Source organism: Eulemur rufifrons, chromosome 27, assembly GCF_041146395.1.
Source record: "Eulemur rufifrons isolate Redbay chromosome 27, OSU_ERuf_1, whole genome shotgun sequence".
Classification (NCBI taxonomy): domain Eukaryota; kingdom Metazoa; phylum Chordata; class Mammalia; order Primates; family Lemuridae; genus Eulemur; species Eulemur rufifrons.
Window position 1 is genome coordinate 34879734 of NC_091009.1, and position 22231 is coordinate 34901964.

The window sequence follows — 22231 nt, forward strand, 5'->3', positions numbered from 1 at the left end:
ACAGTTGCAATCGGTACTGACAGCTACAGATGACAAGGAAGGACACGGCGGGGAATCTAGGGGAGCTGAGCACAGGAGGACCAAACTCGCAGCTGCAATGGACAGGGTGAGACACCCTGACGTGAGACGATCCACAGTAACACACGGATCCACGGTAAAGTCCTGAGGAGCTGGAGCACGACAGCCCTCTGAACATTCAAAATTAGGCAAAGCTCCCTTCCACGACAAAGCCACATATCATAGAGAAGTGTGAGGAATTAAAGTATCAAATACTACTGGAGTCAGTTAAAAAGACCTTTAGTATAAGAAAGGGTGGTTCAAGGAAAAATGGGGGAAAGATAGAGAAAAACCTAGGAAATCTCAAGAAATATGAGGCCATATTTTTAGCACTTCATAAAACCGGCATAAGAAGAGCATTAGAGCCATGAATCTAGTAAAAGGATTCAGACCCACTTCTCCCTGCTACAAGTTTCGGAAAACAGATTTTCACACCAGAATGACAACAGGAAGGACTGTGGCTCACAGGACAGAATGACACCCTTATGATGAAAGCGTGTCAGAAAGATATGCCTGCAAAACAGAAGAAAACCAGGATCCACTGTTTCAAGAAATGAGAAAAGACATTAAGAAAATGATATAATAGGAAAGCTGTAAATCAGAATTAGGAAAACTCAGGAAAGAGTTAAACATTTGAAGTAAATGGAAAAGAAATCACTTCAGAAGTGAAGTCTAAACTAGAAGCTACACAAGAGTGATTATACAGCAGATAATATCAGACAAGCAGAAGTTGAAAAGAACAAAAAAATTAAAAATCAAAAAGAAAAAAGATGAAAAGAATTCAATTGAAAAGTACAAACACAGAAGACAGGAAAAGAAGACTAAACACACTAAGACAGGCCTCAAATAATAAAAACTAAATATATATAATAGTAATATAATCATATCTATAATTTTAAGTTTCTTATTCTCAGATAGCTGTGTATATAATGTTGCATAAAATAGTGACTAATTATATGATATACTAAAACTTTATTGTTCATGATATCCACGATTCTGACCATGTGAGAGGAGAGGTAAGATTTTAGATAGAAGAGATACATAAAACCCAGTAGCCATAAATTTGAATGGAAAATATCAGTATGAATTAATGAGGTGTTTTTATCTTTTAAAAGTCTATTGATTTCCTAACTCTGTCCATTCCAAGGCCTACAGAGAACACAGTAGCAACACGGAGTGGCCAGAAAGTACTGTTGAAATACAATTTCAAACTAAAAGAAACCGGAGCCCCTGGAAGAAACTAGCGGTTTAGGATGTGTACAAAATGGGGCTTAGGCCGGGCCCGGTAGCTCACGCCTGTAATGCTTGCACTCTGGGAGGCCGAGGTGGGCGGATCGTTTAAGCTCAGGAGTTTGAGACCAGCCTGAGCAAGAGCGAGACCCCATCTCTACTAAAAATAGAAAGAAATTATATGGACAGCTAAAAAAAATATATATATAGAAAAAATTAGCCGGGCATGGTGGTGCATGCCTGTAGTCCCAGCTACTCGGGAGGCTGAGGCAGGAGGATCGCTCGAGCCCAGGAGTTTGAGGTTGCTGTGAGCTAGGCTGACGCCACGGCACTCACTCTAGCCTGGGCAACAGAGTGAGACTCTGTCTCAAAAAAAAAAAAAAAAAAGACAACTGGGAATTAAAAACATAATGGCAACCTATACTAGACAATAAACGTGAGAAATCTGTTATATAAGCATTTAAATAAAAATTTTAAAATTCAAAAATGTTTTCTACAAATGCTAATTAATAAACTCTCACAATCTACACAGGCAAACATGGGCACAGCAGCAAATGCCGTGTTAGCATCATTCTTAATCACTTGATTAATTGCATCTGAGAGAAAAGAAATTCCTTCTAGATCACTCTGAAGGGTCTTACAAAAAAATCAACCACCCCCTCCAGCAGACACATCTACCTCGATGAAGAAAACACCAACATTTCAAATATTCCAACAATCATAAAATAGGATAATCCTGGAATTTACTCAGCCTCAAAACATTATGAACTACTCCAACACAGGAATAATACCTTAAAAACATTTACAGTGATTTCTAAAGTACAAAAAATATTCATTATGAATCCTGATTTCTTGGAAAAATTATTTGAACATGTCTCAATGCTGTTCATTGTCAAGAATTCTGATGATGTGCTTATCCAAAAAAAAAAAAAAAATGCCAGGCACTTTTTATTTAACATATGACAGCCTGCTTACATTGCTCTTTATCATCGCTATTAGATTTCTTATCAACACCAGACTGATAGTGGTAAATTGTCAAGAAATACACATTTCTTCCTCCAAGAAATACACATTTAAAGAAAAACTATCACAACTCTCTACCACGAAAATTTGAGGGATTCATTCCCTTACTATTCCTAGGAACAACAATCACAAAGAGCTAATAGCCAGCAAGTCTAAAATCTAAAACTTCTACTTGAAGGTATACATTATTTTCAACAATGTAGAAACTACTATAAGCATCGACAAGTCAAAAGGGTCCACCAAAATTCAAAAGCTAACTGCAAAAATCATTGGTAATCTACATTATTTTGTAAAGATCAAGATTGGCTTTGGAGTACATTAACTCAGACTTCTGAAGAGGCCAAATATTGTTTTTAAACATATATAAATAAGATAAAAATAGGCAATGCAACCTTGGAATAAATGCAATACTAAAAATTTCATCTTCTTTTTTTTTTTTTTTTTTTTTTTTTTGAGACAGAGTCTCACTCTGTTGCCCGGGCTAGAGTGAGTGCCGTGGCATCAGCCTAGCTCACAGCAACCTCAAACTCCTGGGCTCAAGTGATCCTCCTGTCTCAGCCTCCCAAGTAGCTGGGACTACAGGCATGCACCACCATGCCTGGCTAATTTTTTCTACATATATTTTTAGCTGTCCATATAATTCTTTCTATTTTTAGTAGAGATGGGGTCTCGCTCTTGCTCAGGCTGGTCTCGAACTCCTGAGCTCAAACGATCCGCCCACCTCGGCCTCCCAGAGAGCTAGGATTACAGGCGTGAGCCACCGCGCCCGGCCTTCATCTTCTTTTTAATAAGCAGTTCCATCAGTTGTAAAACTACAGGTAAAGTCCATATATGGAACCACAAATTATTACTAACAATCCTTCCAATTTCAGCACTACCAAGTTAATACTGTATTTGTCTGTCAATAGTAAAGAAAAGGACAAAATAAATTCCTGAAATGGTGCTTTACTTAAAAACGTTTCTTATGGAAAAGGAATCCAATGTTTATCATCAGTGATTTTTAAAAATAGAAAATATTGCTGTTGCAAAGATTATTTACAGAACACAGAACCAGAAGTCCATGACCTTTCAATAAATACACTGTACTAAAGAGTACAAGAGAGTACAAGAGTACTAAGAGAGAGATAATAAAAACACCAGTCTGTTAAATCTCTTCCTCCCTTCTTTTTAAAATGTAGATAGATTTTATTAAACTGACAATATGAAAGTGTAACCCAGTAATCTTAGCCCTCTTAAGTTACTTATTATCTTTTCAATAGACTGTTATGAATTTACAGTTCCTGCAGTTCACCTGCCACCTTTCCCAATTTAATGCAGACACTGGGGTTGAAGACAGTCTCGACTTGGAACATCAATTATAAGAAAGAACTTTATGCTCGTTTTAAAAAAGGATTATTGTGAGTTTTGTTCGGCCCCGGAAACACCGCTCAGCACAGATCTCAGCACATAAGAGATGTTTAATGAATATTTCTTGAGTAAATGGTAATGTTGAATTGTATTATTGCAACACTAGTTTTTTTTTCCTCCTTCAATTTACAGTTCTCCCTTGTTGGAAATGAAACTCAAGACCGTAGCAGTCCCTCAAAAACACATAAACAACTTTATTCACAATGAAAAATAAAGCTGGGTCTCAAAATACAATCCCAGCGCCATCTTTATGTTCTCCATTATTTTTAAAGAAAATGAGAAATAAAGCCTGTTTTTAAGAAATAGATAATGGATACCAACTTTTCTCAAAATAAAAAATTCACTTTTCAAACTTACTTTCTATGTTAGTAGTACTGAGAGTAACAACTGATGGTTCCAAAGTAGGCACAGATTGGGTAAAAATCCAAAACAAGCATATAAACAAAACTACATGTTTTTTGCCAACGTTTTTTCCTTAATCTTAGTCAAAAGGGTATGTGCCTAAATTTTACTAGATGTGAGACCAGCTTTGTCTGATGCTTCCAGATTCATTCGTCCAACAAATATTTTAATGAGCATCTACTGTATTCCAAGCCCTTTAACGTTTCCGTTTGCAAACTGCACACCACCACCGAATGCCTCTACGAAGCCTTATCATTTAAAAGAATGGCAAGGTAATAAGGAATCTCAACACCGTTTCTTGCACGCATGAAGTCAGTGGATTGGGGCGCTTTTTCAGCCGTCAAACCGGCATCAGCGAGCCGCTGCCGACCACACCCGGGACCCAAAATCCCAACCAGGAGCCACAGCTGGTGAAACCACCTGTGAGAGTCATCCGCGCTCCTCCCCCGAGGAGGCGGCCGGGACTTCCGCTCCGAGCCCAGCGAGCTCCGCTGCGGGACCGCGGGCGGGACGCCCCGGGCGCCTCGGGCGACAGTCCGGCTCCGGAGCCAGGGTCCCCGCCCCGCCAACCCTCACCTGGAGACCCCGGGCCGTCCCCGCCCACCCCTCGCGCCACCCTCGCGACCCCCAGACACGCCAAGTGGGGGGAGGGGTCTGCGTTTCCGCTTTACCGCGGCGGGCGGTGGGGGCCTCGGTCGCCCGCCTGCCTGAATTCCGGGCTGAGCTCAGGTCCCTTCCTCAGAGGGAAGGGACGAAGCCCAAAGGGCGGGTCCTCGGGGAAGACACCTCGCCCGAAGCTGGAAACGGAGCCGCAGGCTCGGCCCGGAGCCCACGGGCCGCGCTCACGGCGGAGACCCCGGGCACCGCGGTTCGGGGCTTCAGGCCGCCGCCCAAGGGCCCGAGAGGGCGAGGCGCGGGGCCGGCGCCGCACTCACCGTCGCCTCTGTCTCGGCCGCCTGCTCCCGCAGCGCCGCTCTCTGGCCGGCTCCGCGGCTCCCGCCGCCCTCACGCCCGCAGCTGCGCTCCCGGTTCCCTCCGCGCCGCCCAGACTCGTGCGCGGGCGCACCCGGAGGCGTCGCGCGCTCCCAGAGGGGCGGTGGGCGGGCCCTCATCAGGCAACCGCCCCGGCCCTGGGCCGGCCCAGCCAGGCCCCGCCCCGGCCAGGCCCCGCCCAGGACAGGCCCCGCCCAGGCCAGGCCCCGCCTCGGGATGGGCGGGCGGCGCCACCCCCACCTTGCAGCCAGGCAGGTCGGCGGCCGCTGCTGTGGGGAACCGACCGCCCACAGCAGGGAGTCGAGCCTGCGGGAAAGCGCGCGCGGAAGATGGCCACGGAGCCTGCGCGGGAGCGCGCGGGAGCCTCTTCCCAGCCCGGCCCGCAGGCGGCTGCGGCTCGCGCCCGCCCGGCCGCAGAGGGGCGGCGTCTGCGCGCGGTGTGGGCCGCGGCCGCTCCCTGAGGAGAAAGCGGGGTGCCGAGCTGGCGGGGGGGGGGGGGGGGCGAGGTGTCTGTCGGTCGCAGTTGAGACCTCGAGGTCCTGAAACCCTCCGACCACTGTTTTTTTCAATGTCACAGTCAGAATCGTTTTGTCATTCACTGGCTTCAGGCCCAGCACTTCCAGCTGGCATTTGCAATGCGAAAACTGTTCGTGCCCCAGACCCCTGTGACTCCTCCCCCGGATCGCATACGTCCCAGAAGTCGGGACATGTGACTGTGTCCCAGTCTAGCGGCCAGTACTCCACCAAAGGACCCGCCAAACTCTGCCTGTGGTCAAAGGGACAGAGAGAGCCAGGTGCTGGTGTCAGGGCATCCTTCCAGCTGCTCAGGCCACAGACTTTGGCGTCATCCTTGGTCCCTCTCACACTCTCATTTTCACTTCCAATCTGCCAAGAAAGCTCGTTGGTTCCACTTCCAAAATACATCAGACTAGTTCTCACCTGCGTTACTTCCAGCATCTCAATGATACCTCAGTGGCCTACTAAACTGCAGGGCCTCCCTGCCCATCATCTACTCCGTTTACTGTCAAAACAGCCGGAATATCCTCTCACGAGGAAATGTCACTTAGCGTTGATACTTAGCCTGAGCCAGGTATTTAAAATTGCAACCGCCAGACACCAATTCTCAATCCTTCCTACTTCATTCTTTTTCTTTTCTTCCCATGACACTTCACACCTGGTAGCGATCTCTATGGTCAGCTTTCCGGATCTACGGTTAGGCATTCACAGATTCAACTAACCGCAGATCAAAAATATTCAGGAAAAAAAATTAAATAACACAAGAAATACAGTATAACAACTATTTATATAGCATTTACATTGTATTTGGTATTGTAAGTAATGTAGAGATCATTTGAAGTATACAGGAGGATATATATAAGTTATGCGCAAATATTATGCCATTTTATATTAGGGACTTGAGCATCCACAGATTTTGGTATTGGTGGGGATCCTGGAACCAATCCCCTAAAGATTCTGAGGTATGACTGTATTTATTTTACATGTTTACCTTTTAGTGTCTCTCTGGTCTTCGCCGGTAGAAGCTGGGATTTTTGTCTGTTTTGTTCAACTGATGTACCCAAGTGCCTAGAATAAATGAAAAATTTTTAAATTCCCTGAGATAATAAAAAGTGTAAAGCAACAAAAAAATGACCCGTTTTGTATTTTAAATTTCCTCTTGGTTTCAATTTCTATTAGTTAATTTGGTCAATATTATATTCATAACACTCTCCTTACATATTTAATTTAGCCTTTAAGATTTAAAACAAAGCAATTTAAAGCCACAGATTATACAGTACAGTTTGCATTTTTGTTTGTTTGTTTGTTTCTCTCTGTCTTTGAGACAGGGTCTTGCTCTGTCACCTGGGCTAGAGTGCAGTGGCGTCATAATAGCTCTCTGCAACCTCCAACTCCTGGGCTCCAGGGATCCTCCTGCCTCAGCCTCCTGAGTAGCTGGGACTACAGGCACACGCCACCACACCTGGCTAATTTTTCTTTCTAGTTTTTGTCGAGACTGGGTCTCACTCTTGCTCAGGTTGGTCTCGAACTCCTGACCTCAAGCGATCCTCCTGCCTCGGCCTCCTAGAGTGCTAAGATTACAGGCATGAGCCACCATACCATGTCCCGTCCCCGCCTCCCACTTCCCTCCCGTGTCCGCCCCGGCCCCGCCCCCATCCCCGTCCCCACTCCCCTCCGTGTCCGCCCCGGCCCCGCCCCCTCCCCGTCCACCCCTCCCCAGCCCCGCGCCGAAGCTCCGCTCTTCCCCCCGCGGCCACACGGGGGCGCAGCCGGACAGCAGCCGAGAGCGGGGCGGGGAGGGAGGACCAGGATGGGGAGAGGACGAGGAGGGGAGAGGAAGGGGCTGCAGGGGAGGCGGGGGTCTGGCGTGTGAAGGGGCAGATGGGGGATGGGCGGTCAGGTGGAGGATGGGGCGGGAGGCGGGCCCAGGAGGTCGGGCCTCGCGCGGAACTTGGGGGGAAGCCCTGAGGGGTCCCCGAGAGCGGAGCCTTCAGCCTGCGGCCTTACCCTCCCAGGGCTGGGGGTGAGCTGGGCCCCACGGCCGCCTGGAAGGGGTGCGGGTCTCGGGAGCTCCTGCCAAGGCTGCTCCGCCCCGGGCCGCGGGCAGAGGGTCCCAGAGCCGGGCGTGCAGCTGTGGGCGCCGGGCCCACCTGGGAAAGCCCAGGCAGCGCTGGGAAGCGGGAGGCGGGGCCTTTCCCTCCTCCGTGTTTAAGGCTTCAGGTGGCCCTGTGGCCTGGCGGGCCGCAGAAGGCGGAGGAGGTGGGTGCTGTGGCCCCTGCCGGGCACCAGGAGCTCCTCCCAGGCCCAGCGCACGCCAGGTCCCCACCCCAGCGCCTGATCAGGTGCAGATGGCGCGCTGCTGTCTGCCCAGCCGCATCCCGCTGGGTCTGTGGCTCACGGCAGATTCCCGAACCTACCCCAGGATGAGGGCAGCTGCTGCCACACTGCACTTGCTGGTCAGAGGGCGGGGACGTAGGCTCCTTCCTGGGGACCCTCTCCAGCCCGTCTGCCCAGTGCACGCCCGGTGAGGGATGCAAACCGGTGTCTCCCTCAGTGCCCCCGTAAGCAGGACCGGCCCCGTTGAGCTGGCACGGCATCTCCGTCTGAGCCAGCCCCCTCCCCGCTACGACTCAGCACACACACCTGTGTGGTTCACGCCAGCGCAACAGGGAGAATCTTCTCTGCTCTCGACAAAGGATGAAGGTTTCCCTCTGCAGAGCGAGGCTTCCCAAGTCCCTCAGCAGACCTCAAGGTCACCCACATCTCGGACCCAGGGTCTGAGCCTTGGGGCCGGCCCTGCCCCGGGAGAGAAGGGACAGGGTGGCAGGCCACGGCTGTGGCTCCGGTCAGGTCCCTGCCTGGCTGAGACAGTATGTTTCCCCACAGCTCCCTGCTCCTTGGAGATGGAAACTGGGCTCTTATAAATGTGTCCTCTGCACTGTGTGGCATTTCTGAAACCCAGAGGTCTCTGGGCCCTCCTGTAGCTCCTTCCCCGAAAGCTGGAGGGAGCAGGGAAAGGCTTACCAACCACATCTCGGCTCGGGACGTTAATCATTCCCAGAGCGGGGCAGGTGGCCTGTCCCGGATAACCGCATGGGTCAACACAGAAAGGATGTTAACTTGCACCTGCCAGCCAGAGCGTCCTGTCCCGTCCCAGGACGTACACGTGACCAGGAATTCAGAACTCTCCAAGGGGAAGCGCTCTTGGGAGGAAGAAGTGCTGGGCACCGGGCGGGGCGGGGGGGGGGGGTGCGGGGGGGCTCCCTGCAAGGACTGAGGGAAGATGCACCAGAGACGGGGAGGATGAGCCCATGACGGTCCTCCCAGCTCAGGCGGTGGCCGCAGTCCCCTTGGATGGAGAGCTACACACTTGGTTCTGTTTTGTTTTATTGGGGTTACACACACAGAAAAGCTCTCGGAACACACAGGTGCAGCTCAAAGGACAATCACAACAGACACCCACAAAGCCACCATAAGGCAAGAGGTGGGAGGAGGGGGCTGGGACCCGGGCTTGCTGGCGGGGTGGGGGCGCTCAGAGGTGGCTTGGCTCAGCAGCACCTGCTGGGGGGCAGAGGGCAGGCACAGCTGGAGGTGTCACACCTGCCGGGGGAAGATGCCGGGATTCAGTCTGCACATGCACAGCAGCCAGAGGACACAGAGGGTCGTGGAAACCCAGATCCACACGTCTTCGTAGGGCTCAGCACGTGGCCTTCGGCAGGCGCGGCCAGAGCGGAGGTCTGCCTCTCTGCGGCTGCCACGGCTGGACTTGCCGAGCCTGGACCTCAGCCGTCCCTTCCCGTAATAGCTGTAGGTGAGCAAGCCATGGTTTTGGGGGCCGTGGGCGATGTGGCCGGGGCCCTCGCGAATTACATCCAGGACTGAGAAGGGGATGGTGATGGAGCCCTCACTGACGCGGACGGGGCCGTGGGCACTGGCTGGAGGGCGGGACTCGTGGCCCACAGGGCCCTGGCTGCCATCTTCCTTCTCTCTGCCTTCGGTGACGTCAATGAAAGAGTCTGCCTCTGATGTCATCAGGAAAGGACCAGGTGGCCAGGGAACCAATATCCTTGGAAGTGAGGCCACTGGCGTTGGTCTCCATACAGGGGTCATGACCAGTAGTGACGAGGCCCTGGTGGCCACCCTCCTTCCCGTTGCTTTGGGCAACACCAGCAAAGGCATCTGCGTCCTCAGTAAAGGTGGAGGGGAGTGTGACCGAGTGCTCCCCGCTGGCCGTGGGGCTGTCCACAGCAGTCTCCGGGAGGGGGGGGTGTTTCCTCCGCTGGCAGGGCCCTGGCGGCCACCCTCCTGCCCTTGGCCCTCTGTGCAGCAGGTGAAGGCATCCTTGTCCCCAGTGGCCCTGGCAAAGGACAGGGGGAAGGTGAGGGAGCTCTCCCCATCGGGCCCGAGGCTGACAACGTAGGACCCTGTCGGCAGGGCTGTGGGCAGGACTCCGAGGCCGTGGCTGCAGGAGACGGGGCCATGGCCTCTGGCCAGACCGACAGGGCGGGAGGAGGTGCCCCCGGCTTTGAAGAGGAAGCCCCGGAGCTCGAAGGTCGTCTTGACTTCACTGAGGCGGCCTCTGCCCCGGAAGATGGGGTCTCTGACATCCACCGCCATGCCTTTGCCCTTGGGCGCGGCTGTGGAACCCTTGCCAAGGACGCGCGGCCCCCCCACCCCCCGCCCCCTCACCCCCAACCACCCCCCCTCCGGCTCCCAGCTGCCGGGAGGGAGCTAGCCGTGGGCGACCAGCCCCCCGGTCCATGTCCGTGTTCACCAGGGAGAAGGGGACAGCGACGATGCCGTCGCCCTCGCTTAGGAAGTCGTGGGTCTCAGAGAGGGGGCTCTGGAACTGCCACACAGAGAGCGAGATGGTGACGAGGCCCCTGGCGCACTCACACTGGGCTGTGGGGCCGCTGCTGGGCGTGGGCGGGGCCGTGGCCCTGGCGACGCAGGCACCTCACCAACTCCAGCACACCACTGGCTCCACGGAACACGCTGAGGATCAGAGCAGTTCCCAAACTGTCCCACCCTTTTCTAAAACCAGGCTTTTGTCTGATTGATCCAGTTGCTGTCTTCCCTAGGTTAGAAGAAATATGCTATTGACAGTTTAAAATACTAGTACAGTAAAGTCATTCATAACAAAGAACAAATGAGGCCGGGCGCGGTGGCTCACGCCTGTAATCCTAGCACTCTGGGAGGCCGAGGTGGGCGGATCGTTTGAGCTCAGGAGTTCGAGACCAGCCTGAGCAAGAGCGAGACCCCATCTCTACTAAAAATAGAAAGAAATTATATGGACAGCTAAAAATATATATAGAAAAAATTAGCCGGGCATGGTGGTGCATGCCTGTAGTCCCAGCTACTCGGGAGGCTGAGGCAGTAGGATCGCTTGAGCCCAGGAGTTTGAATTGCTGTGAGCTAGGCTGACGCCACGGCACTAACTCTAGCCGGGGCAACAGAGTGAGACTCTGTCTCAAAAAAAAAAAAAAAAAAAAAAAAAAAAAAAAAAGAACAAATGAGACCGGTACCTGGTTTCATCCATTCAACACTTTACTGCACACCTGTTTGGTGCCAGGTAGCGTTCTGGGCATTGTGGACAGCAGGGAACAAGACAAAGGAGGTCCCTGCTCTCATAAGAAATATACATAAAAATACATAATTTCAAGGACTGAGAAATGCCATGAAGAAATTAAAACAGGAATGGGGAAGCTATTTTAAACTGCGTGGTGAGTTAGGTGCTATTTAAGCTGAGACCTTAAAGTTAAGGGGCCAGGCTCAAGATCTGGGAAAGACCATTCAGACAAAGGAAACGACTAGTGTAAAAGTCCTAAGGCAAGACCAAGCATGGCATGTTTCAAAAATTGAACAGACTATCTTGGATAGAGTCTAATGAGCAAAGGTGAGATTGTCTGAGAGGTCGTGAGAGGCAAGAAGATCTCCTGAGCCCAGGAATTCAAGACCAGCCTGGGCAACACAGCAAGACCCCATCTCTAAAAAAAATTCTGCTCAGCTGGGCATGGTGGTACACGCCTGTGGTCCCAGCTACTCAAGAAGCAATGGCAGGAGATCGCCAATGTAAAAACCTCCAACAGAAGTCTCCTAGATTTAGGGAGGGATTTTCAGTGTACAAAAATGTATTGGAATGCCTGTCCTCTTGGTGCCGTGCCGCCTATTTAGTCGCCCCTTAAAAAAGGAGAGGAGTATAAGTTCATTTATGATTTTGCACGGTAAACTAGCAGCTAGCCACAGCAATCCCAGGAGTTATGATCACACCACTACACTCCAGCCTGAGCAACAGAGCAAAACCGTGTCTCTTTAAAAAAAAAAGAAAAAACAGAAAACCGTGACTATAGCTGAAATAAACTTAGTGGTAGGACTACACACCAGCTCAGAAATAAGGATCTTATTAACCCAAGATGGTTACTCCATACGTGAAATGCTAACATATGAATCCAAGTACGTCAATGTGGAATTCTAATGAAGATGACCCAATTAGTCTATAAAATAGATTCACTATGTTGTTCAGGCTAGGATTATTTCAAAACCATAGGAAAACACTGCTTGTGTGTCATCCAAAATCATTTTATTTGGTATGTAAATAGACTTTTTAAGAATTATAAAGGTCATGTTTATGTTAACGTGAAAGAAAATTATAATACCAAATCTGATTTTTGTTCAAATTAGTAATTAGGAGTTAAAGTAAAATATAGCATATCAGTCTAAATTACATGTTCATATTACAAAAACTGTAAAGAAATATGCACACACATACACACCCACACTCCCTGTAGCCATGAAAACCAAGTCTACATTATGGCCACATAAAAGTCCCACAAGTCAATAAAAACAAATTTTTGTATATTGCACAAAAAAAGGAAACTCTGTAGACTGGTTTGAGGAGAATTTACACTTGCACATAAAATTATTTATTCATTCAGGAACTACCAAGCTACTCATTTCCACAATTTATCTAAAAGATTTTTTTTTTTTTTTTTTTTTTTTTTATCAACCAACAGGAAATGAGACCTACAGCTCAGGGGAAAAAGGCTAAAAGAAAAAAAATCTTGTCTCAGCAGAATGAAATACTAAGAATCTGCATGTTATTAATTCCCCTTGCGCTCTCATTTCCCAACTAAATATCACTTAAACTCCATTTTTAGACTATGCATTTAAGTCTCTATAAGCATTTTTCTTTTTTTTTTCCTTTAAGAGCACAAATAAGCATATTTATTTAATACTACTCAATAAACTTGTGATTATCTTAGCTAGCTGCTAGTTTACCGTGCAAAACAATAAATGTACTTATATTCCTCTCCTTTTTTAAGGGGGGACTAAATAGGCGGCACGGTACCAAGAGGACAGGCATACCAATACATTTTTGTACACTGAAAATCCCTCCCCAAAACTATGAGACTTCTATTGGAGGTTTCTACAAACAAAAAATAAAAACTGCTAAGAATACCATTAGGCTTTCTCAGTAATTTCTCCTCTTTTCTAACAAAAAGAGTTGAGCAAAACACAGGAGAACAATGAAGTTTTGGCTCCTGATCTCACCTGAGCCTACATCCCTGATAAAAAGAAGGGTACAGTATAGTCCAACTGGAAGTGTCTAGTCCATGAAAATCACCAACACTCAGAACTCAAGAAATGTAACTGGAAAGAAATATGGGGCAAGCCCAAAATAAATTTTTTACATGTTGTCACCCTATTTCCAAACCAGGTTTTCCTCTTCTTTATTTCATTTGCCTTAGCTCTCTTCATTCCTTTCCTACCTCCTCTGTCCCTTACCATTTCACTGTGTATTTTCACTTCCCATACACGAAAGTTGACTGGAAACTTACTTTATATTCTTGTATCTACAGTTGTTTCTACTTCATTCTTATAGGAATATACCGTTTGAGGGGAAGTTCAAATACTTTCGTTATAGAAACATGCACATAGGGCTGTAACCAGAATCAGGAGTAACAAGACAAGCAGCCATTCGTTCAGGAACTCTGAGTGCGGATCGTGACCCAGTCTTGGGGACTCTGCAGTGACTAAAACAATGCTCTATCCCTGAGGGCACGAAAGCAAGACTGTGCTTGGCAGGTTCAAGAAACCTGGAGGATGCCTGGGGGCCAGAGTAGAGGAAGCCAAGGAGAAACCTGATTGTGTAGGACACAAAACCAGAGAGGCAGGAGGTACAGATCAACGGAGGCTCTCATAGGCACAGTAAATATTCCGGCTTTTACTTTCAGAAAGCCACGGAACGGTTTGAACACAGGAGTGAAATAATCAGACTTTCATGTTAAAAGGATCACCCTGGTTGCTGCGTTGAGAATAGAAAGGTGCAGAAGCAGCGGGGAGACGAGTGACTATGAAAATAACACAAGCAAGAGGTTACGGTTGCTTACAGAGGTGGCAGCAAGTTGTGGTTCCATGTATAGTTAAGGCAGCATTTAAAGTATATCAAGAAGGTACTTTCGTGATAATTTGAATTAGATGGGGGAGTATCAGAAGGAAAAGAGTCAAGACGTCTATGTGGTTTGGGGCCAGAGAAACTGAAAGAGGGAGTGGACATTTAAAAGATGAGAAAGAATGCAATGGAAACAATTATTGGAGGGGGTGGGAGAGAAGAAGGAGGAGACGAGTTGTCCAGTTGTGACATGCTAAATTTGGGATCTAGATGTCTAGTTAAATTAGACATCTAGCTGAAAATGTTGAGTACGCAGATGAACATACAAGTCTGGAGATTAGGAAAGAAATTCAGACCAAAGATAAAATTTTTAGTTAGAAATATATACTTCTAGCTAGATGAGATGAGATCACAAGGGACTAAATAGAAATACAGAAGAGGTCTAAACATATATCCCTGGAACACTGCCTCGTTTTTTAGAAGTTGGAGTGACGAAAAGGAACCAGCAAAAGAAACTGAAAATAAACAGTACTATCCCAGAAGCAAAGGGAAGAAGGTTTCAAAGAATAGAACATTATCAACCTAGAATGGAAGAGGAAAAAAAAAAAAATACCTCACTGTAGTGGATCCAAGAGAGAGGGAGTACTGAAGACCACAAATATCAACTTTTCTGGAGAGTAGTAACTAAAGAAAGAGGCAGTGCGGAACAAGGTTTTTTAAAGATGGGAGATATCAGTATCTATATGCTGCATATATATCTATATGCTGACAGGAATGATCCTGTAAAAATAGGACAGTGACGCATCTCGTTGGCATGCACGAGGGGATGGACACGGAAGCAACGCAGTGTCCTTGACGGGAGGAAGGCAGAGAACGCCAGGGCAGCCGTGCAGACCGGGGTGAAGAAGAGCAGGAAATGCAACGATCATGGGCAGAGTCCTGAGGGACATGGAAAGGCTTTCTGATAGCTTTCATTTTTCACACACGGGAAACACGTTATCAGATGAAAATGGAGAAAAGGTTAGAGGTTTGAGGAGAGAGGTGTAAAATAGTCCTTTAGGGGAATGCTAAAGTGATTCAACCAGGGAAATGTCCTGGGATTATACCACTGTCAGCAACACAAAGGGCTTTCCTGAGGTCAGCGGTCAGGCACTGAACGGGAGACCTGGGTCAGCATGGCTGTGTTTTCCTCAGAGCACGGTCTACTGCCCAGGTGCAGGCTGAACCGGATGGAGAACTGCATGTAAACGGTGTGGGGTGGAGGGCTGGCCAGGGGAGTGCAATGGAGGAGAGCCCTACATGGAACTGAGGGTGCATGAAAGGGAGAGATTATAATAGTGGACCATGGCTTCAAGGCAGGGAAAGTATTCAAGTAAAGATGTGCAAGAAGGGGGACAGTACAGAGGTGGCAGAAGCAATGGACTGCAGGTCCCAAACAGACAGAAGTACTGTCAAGGGGGGTTACAGTTGTCCCACGGGGGTTTGCTTCATGGAACCACACCATACCCAAATCCCCAGATGCTCAAGTGCCAGAAATAAAATGGGTAGGTGTTTGCATATAACCTATACATATCCATAGACTTTAAAGCATCTCTAGATTACTTATATGTAAATGCCATTAAGTAGCTGTTATCCTGTAGTTTTTAAATTTGTCTTTTTTTTAGAGACAGGGTTCAGCGTTTTTGATCCACAGTTGCTTGAATCCTCACATGTGGAACCCACAGACACGGAGGGTCTACTGTATCTGACAGAAGTTGGAAATAGAGGATGCGGAGGCCCCAGTGGAATTATGCCGATTGAAACATCCTTTGTAAAGTACGGGCAGTTCTGGTTAAAATGTTATAGAACCACCTTAAACACTAAAGCAGAACGTCACCCTGGGCAAAGTGGGCCCGCAGATGAAGAAAGCTGGGAAGCGAAATTAAAGATAGAGAATTATTTCACAGGAATTGTAGCTGGGGGTCCCAGACATAGAATTCTCCAGAAAACTATTTCCAGCAGTCCTAGGGCGTCCGCTTTCAACAATCTGTCCAACCCAGGGGGCAAAAATGCCAGATCACAGTCAGATCAGCTAAAATTAACCATACCTTTCCCCTCGATCCCTTTTCCCCACTGAGTTGGACCCTGAGCACGCGAGGACGTCATACTGAAGGGAATCTGGCAAAGTAAAAAGAGAAATCAAGTAGGAATCTTCCTCCAAAGCAGGCTTCTAGGTCTGAAACAGTGGGAACCAAAGAAGAGTTCAGAATTGTGTGAGCGTCTCAACACTGATTATACTGAACTGCACCTCCTAATGACTAAAATAAGATTACGAATGACAAGTGACCACAGGAGTTTTTATTACCTGGAAGTTACTGGAAAAGTTATCTGATCTTACTAAGAGCTCATCCAGAGGTAGAGACTGAATCTATAGAGGGTCTGAAGGCACAGTGAAAACTGTTTTCTGCTTAGCCTTACGAAGTCCCATCCACTGACCATACTAGTTCCACAGATACCCATAAATTCCCGCTACGTGTCAGGTATAAAATATACACAATGCTAGATGTAGCAGAAATTCATTTTTGCTTTACTAAGCAAAAAGTGAAAGCAAATTATTACGTCAAATAAAACAAAAGTCATTTTAGGTTTGAGTACAAGTACAAAATTTGATCATGGAAGATGTCATAAGAAATCTTAGCATGAGCTTCTAAGCGGGCAGCCAACAAAACAGAGATATCAGGGCTCACCATTTAGTCATTTTCAAAGTCACCTCTATTTAATCCGGACTCATCTACTGCATTCTAGGAAAAGGAGTGAGTACGTGTTACTATAATTTTGACTGAAATGCATTTGCGGGTACTTTATAGTGTCAAGATAAAGAAAATAAACACAATTTATTACAAGTCTTTTTGGCATTTCAATTCAGAAACCCCATTTGGATGCAGTCACAGAGCAGTCTCAACGAAATTCTAGTCCATTAATAATTTGATAGTATTACAGAAAGAGCCAAGCATACTTAAGCTTTTGGCCGGGCGCGGTGGCTCAGGCCTGTAATCCTAGCACTCTGGGAGGCCGAGGCGGGTGGATTGCTCAAGGTCAGGAGTTCGAGACCAGCCAGAGCGAGACCCCGTCTCTACTAAAAATAGAAAGACATTATATGGACAACTAAAAATCTATATAGAAAAAATTAGCCGGGCATAGTGGCACATGCCTGTAGTCCCAGCTACTCGGGAGGCTGAGGCAGTAGGATCGCTTAAGCCGAGGAGTCTGAGGTTGCTGTGAGCTAAGCTGACGCCACGGCACTCACTCTAGCCTGGGCAACAAAGTGAGACGCTGTCTCAACAACAACAACAACAACAACAACAACAAAAAAGCATACTTAAGCTTTGAACTGAGGCAGCAAGTCAATATTTAATATGCTAAATTCCAAGTTTTTCCAGGAAGTATGAAAAAAAAATCAGAAAAAATGCTATCACCTAACTAGCAAGCAAGCATTAAGGATAAGCACGTTTTACTCAGTTCCTCTCAAGAATACACAGGGAACCTACAATGCCCCCCATTCTGACACATTACTAACATTTAACATTCAATAAAATGTTAAAATATTTGTTTCATAAAAACGGAGATAAAAAAAACACTAAAACAGGCCAGGTGGGGTGGCCAGTACCTGTAATCCCAGCAGTTTTGGACGCACAGGCTAGGAGTTCCAGACCAGCCTTGGCAACATAGCAACACCTCGTCTCTACCAAAACTTTGAAAATTACCCGGGCATGGCAGTGCAAGCTTATTATCCCAGCTACTCGGGAGGCTGAGGTAGGAGGATCACTTGAGCCCAGGTGTCTGAGGTTGCAGTGAGTGATAGTCATGCCACCGCACTCCAGCATGGGTGACAGAGTGAGACCCTGTCTCTAAAATTTAAAAAAAAAACAACACTACAATATATCAAAACCAATAAGCATGTTTCATTGTGAGTGAAAAATCTTATAAAACCTTAAAAACAATCCCAGATTCATCCTAAAACAGATGAGAAACCTAAAGATGTTCATGATTTTTAAAAAGACAACTGGGAATTAAAAACATAATAGCAACCTATACTAGACAATAAACGTGAGAATTTGTTATATAAGCATTTAAATAAAAATTTTAAAATTCAAAAATGTTTTCTACAAATGCTAATTAATAAACTCTCACAATCTACACAGGCAAACATGGGCACAGCTGCAAATGCCTTGTTAGCATCATTCTTAATCACTTGATTAATTGCATCTGAGAGAAAAGAAATTCCTTCTAGATCACTCTGAAGGGTCTTACAAAAAAATCAATCCCCCCCTCCAGCAGACACATCTACCTCGATGAAGAAAACACCAACATTTCAAATATTCCGACAATCACAAAATAGGATAATCCTGGAATTTACTCAGCCTCAAAACATTATGAACTACTCCAACACAGGAATAATACCTTAAAAACATTTACAGTGTTTTCTAAAGTACAAAAAATATTCATTACGAATCCTGATTTCTTGGAAAAATTATTTGAACATGTCTCAATGCTGTTCATTGTCAAGAATTTTGATGATGTGCTTATCCAAAAAAAAAAAAAAAAAAAAAAAATGCCAGGCACTTTTTATTTAACATATGACAGCCTGCTTACATTGCTCTTTATCATCGCTATTAGATTTCTTATCAACACCAGACTGAGAGTGGTAAATTGTCAAGAAATACACATTTCTTCCTCCAAGAAATACACATTTAAAGAAAAACTATCACAACTCTCTACCACGAAAATTTGAGGGATTCCTTCCCTTCCTATTCCTAGGAACAACAATCACAAAGAGCTAATAGCCAGAAAGTCTAAAATCTAAAACTTCTACTTGAACGTATACATTATTTTCAACAATGTAGGAACTAGTATGAGCATCGACAAGTCAAAAGGGTCCACCAAAATTCAAAAGCTAACTGCAAAAATCATTGGTAATCTACATTATTTTGTAAAGATCAAGATTGGCTTTGGAGTACATTAACTCAGACTTCTGAAGAAACATATATAAATAAGATAAAAATAGGCAATGCAACCTTAGAATAAATGCAATACTAAAAATTTCATCTTCTTTTTAATAACCAGTTTTATCAGTTGTAAAACTACAGGTAAAGTCCATATATGGAACCACAAATTATTACTAATAATCCTTCCAGTTTCAGCACTGTCAAATTAATACTGTATTTGTCTGTAAATAGTAAAGAAAAGGACAAAATAAACTCCTGAAATGGTGCTTTGCCTAAAAACGTTTCTTATGGAAAAGGAATCCAATGTTTACCATCAGTGATTTTTAAAAATAGAAAATATTGCTGTTGCAAAGATTATTTAGAGAACACAGAACCAGAAGTCCATGACCTTTCAATAAATACACTGTACTAAAATCTTCTTGTAAGAGAGAGAGAATAAAAACACCAGTCTGTTAAATCTCTTCCTCCCTTCTGTTTAAAATGTAGACAGATTTCACTAAACTGACAATATGAAAATGGAATCCAATAATATTAGCCCTCTTAAGTTACTTATTAACTTTTAAGTAGACTGTTATGAATTTACAGTTCCTGCAGTTCAGCTGCTACTTTTCCCAACTTAAAGCAGGCACTAGGGGTTGAAGACAGTCTCCACTTGCAACATCAATTATAGGTAAGAACTTTATGCTGGTTTTAAAAAGAGATTATTGTGAGTTTTGTTCGGCCCCAGGAACACCACTCAACACAGATCTAAGCACATAATTGATGTTTAATGAACATCTGTTGAGTAAATGGTAATGCTGAATTGTATTAGTGCAACATTAGTTTTTTTTCCTCCTTCCATTTACAGTTCTCCCTTGTTGGAAATGAAACTCAAGACCGTAGCAGTCCCTCAAAAACACATAAACAACTTTATTCACAATGAAAAATAAAGCTGGGTCTCAAAATACAATCCCAGCGCCATCTTTATGTTCTCCATTATTTTTAAAGAAAATGAGAAATAAAGCCTGTTTTTAAGAAATAGATAATGGATACCAACTTTCCTCAAAATAAAAAATCCACATTTCAAACTTATTTTCTATGTTAGTAGTACTGAGAGTAACAACTGATGGTTTCAAAGTAGGCACAGATTGGGTAAAAATCCAAAACAAGCATATAAACAAAACTACGTGTTTTTTGCCAACGTTTTTTCCTTAATCTTAGTCAAAAGGGTATGTGCCTAAATTTTACTAGATGTGAGACCAGCTTTGTCTGATGCTTCCAGATTCATTCGTTCAACAAATATTTTAATGAGCCTCTACTGTATTCCAAGCCCTTTAACGTTTCCGTTTGCAAACTGCACACCACCACCGAATTCCTCTACGAAGCCTTATCATTTAAAAGAATGGCAAGATAATAAGGAATCTCAACACCGTTTCTTGCACGCATGAAGTCAGTGGATTGGGGCGCTTTTTCAGCCGTCAAAGCGGCATCAGCGAGCCGCTACCGACCACACCCGGGACCCAAATCCCAACCAGCAGCCACAGCCGGTGAAACCACCTGTGAGAGTCGCCCGCGCTCCTCCTCCGAGGAGGCGGCCGGGACTTCCACTGCGAGCCCAGCGAGCTCCGCTGCGGGACCACGGGCGGGACGCGCCGGGCGCCTCGGGCGACAGTCCGGCTCCGGAGCCCGGGTCCCCGCCCCGCGAACCCTCACCTGGAGACCCCGGCCGTCCCGGCCCACCCCTCGCGCCACCCTCGCGACCCCCAGACCCGCCAAGTTGGGGGGAGGGGTCTGCGTTTCCGCTTTACCGCGGCGGGCGGTGGGCGCCTCGGTCGCCCGCCTGCCTGAATTCCGAGCTGAGCTCGGGTCCCTTCCTCAGAGGGAAGGGACGAAACCCAAAGGTCCTCGGGGAAGGGACCTCGCCCGAACCTGGAAACGGAGCCGCAGGCTCGGCCCGGAGCCCACGGGCGGCGCTCACGGCGGAGCCCCCGGGCACCGCGGTTCGGGGCTTCAGGCCGCCGCCCAAGGGCCCGAGAGGGCGAGGCGCGGGGCCGGCGCCGCACTCACCGTCACCTCTGTCTTGGCCGCTCGCTCCCGCCAGCTCCCGCAACACCGCTCTGGGGCTAGCTCCGGGGCTCTCCAGTAAAGGGGAAGCGATTTTAAACTGAGAGGTGAGTTAGGTGATATTTAAGCTGAGACCTTAAAGTTAAGGGGCCTGGCTCAAGATCTGGGAAAGACCATTCAGACAAAGGAAACGACTAGTGTAAAAGTCCTAAGGCAAGACCAAGCATGGCATGTTTCAAAAATTGAACAGACTATCTTGGATAGAGTCTAATGAGCAAAGGTGAGAATGTCTGAGAGGTCGTCAGAGGCAACAAGATCTCCTTAGCCCAGGAATTCGAGACCAGCCTGGGCAACACAGCAAGACCCCATCTCTAAAAAAAATTCTGCTCAGCTGGGCACGGTGGTACACGCCTGTGGTCCCAGCTACTCAAGAAGCAATGGCAGGAGATCGCCAATGTAAAAACCTCCAACAGAAGTCTCCTAGATTTAGGGAGGGATTTTCAGTGTACAAAAATGTATTGGAATGCCTGTCCTCTTGGTACCGTGCCGCCTGTTTAGTCCCCCCTTAAAAAAGGAGACGAGTATAAGTACATTTATCGTTTTGCACGGTAAACTAGCAGCTAGCCACAGCAATCCCAGGAGTTATGATCACACCACTACACTCCAGGCTGGGCAACAGAGCAAAACCAGGTCTCTTTAAAAAAAAAAAAAAAAAAAACAGAAAACCGTGACTATAGCTGAAATAAACTTAGTGGTAGGACTACACACCAGCTCAGAAATAAGGATCTTATTAACCCAAGATGGTTACTTCGTACGTGAAATGCTAACATATGAATCCAAGTACGTCAATGTGGAATTCTAATGAAGATGACCTATTTAGTCTATAAAATAGATTCACTATGTTGTTCAGGCTAGGATTATTTCAAAACCATAGGCAAACACTTCTTGTGTGTCATCCAAAATCATTTTGTTTGGTATGTAAATAGACTTTTTAAGAATCATAAAGGTCATGTTTATGTTAACGTGAAAGAAAAATATAATACCAAATCTGACTTTTGTTCAAATTTGTAATTAGGAGTTAAAGTAAAATAGCAGCATATCAGTCTAAATTACATGTTGATATTACAAAAACTGTAAAGAAATATGCACACACATACACACCTACACTCCCTATAGTCATGAA

At 46.4% G+C, this 22231-nt stretch overlaps 1 long non-coding RNA gene across 1 annotated transcript in view; it reads right to left on the reverse strand.

The window, feature by feature from the left end:
* Positions 1-22231, reverse strand: part of LOC138375614 (uncharacterized) — a 58163-nt gene that overhangs the window by 31903 nt on the left and 4029 nt on the right. Inside the window, exon 2 of the long non-coding RNA XR_011231549.1 lies at positions 6620-6696. This is a non-coding gene — a long non-coding RNA (uncharacterized lncRNA). The remainder of the gene's footprint in view (positions 1-6619; positions 6697-22231) is intronic.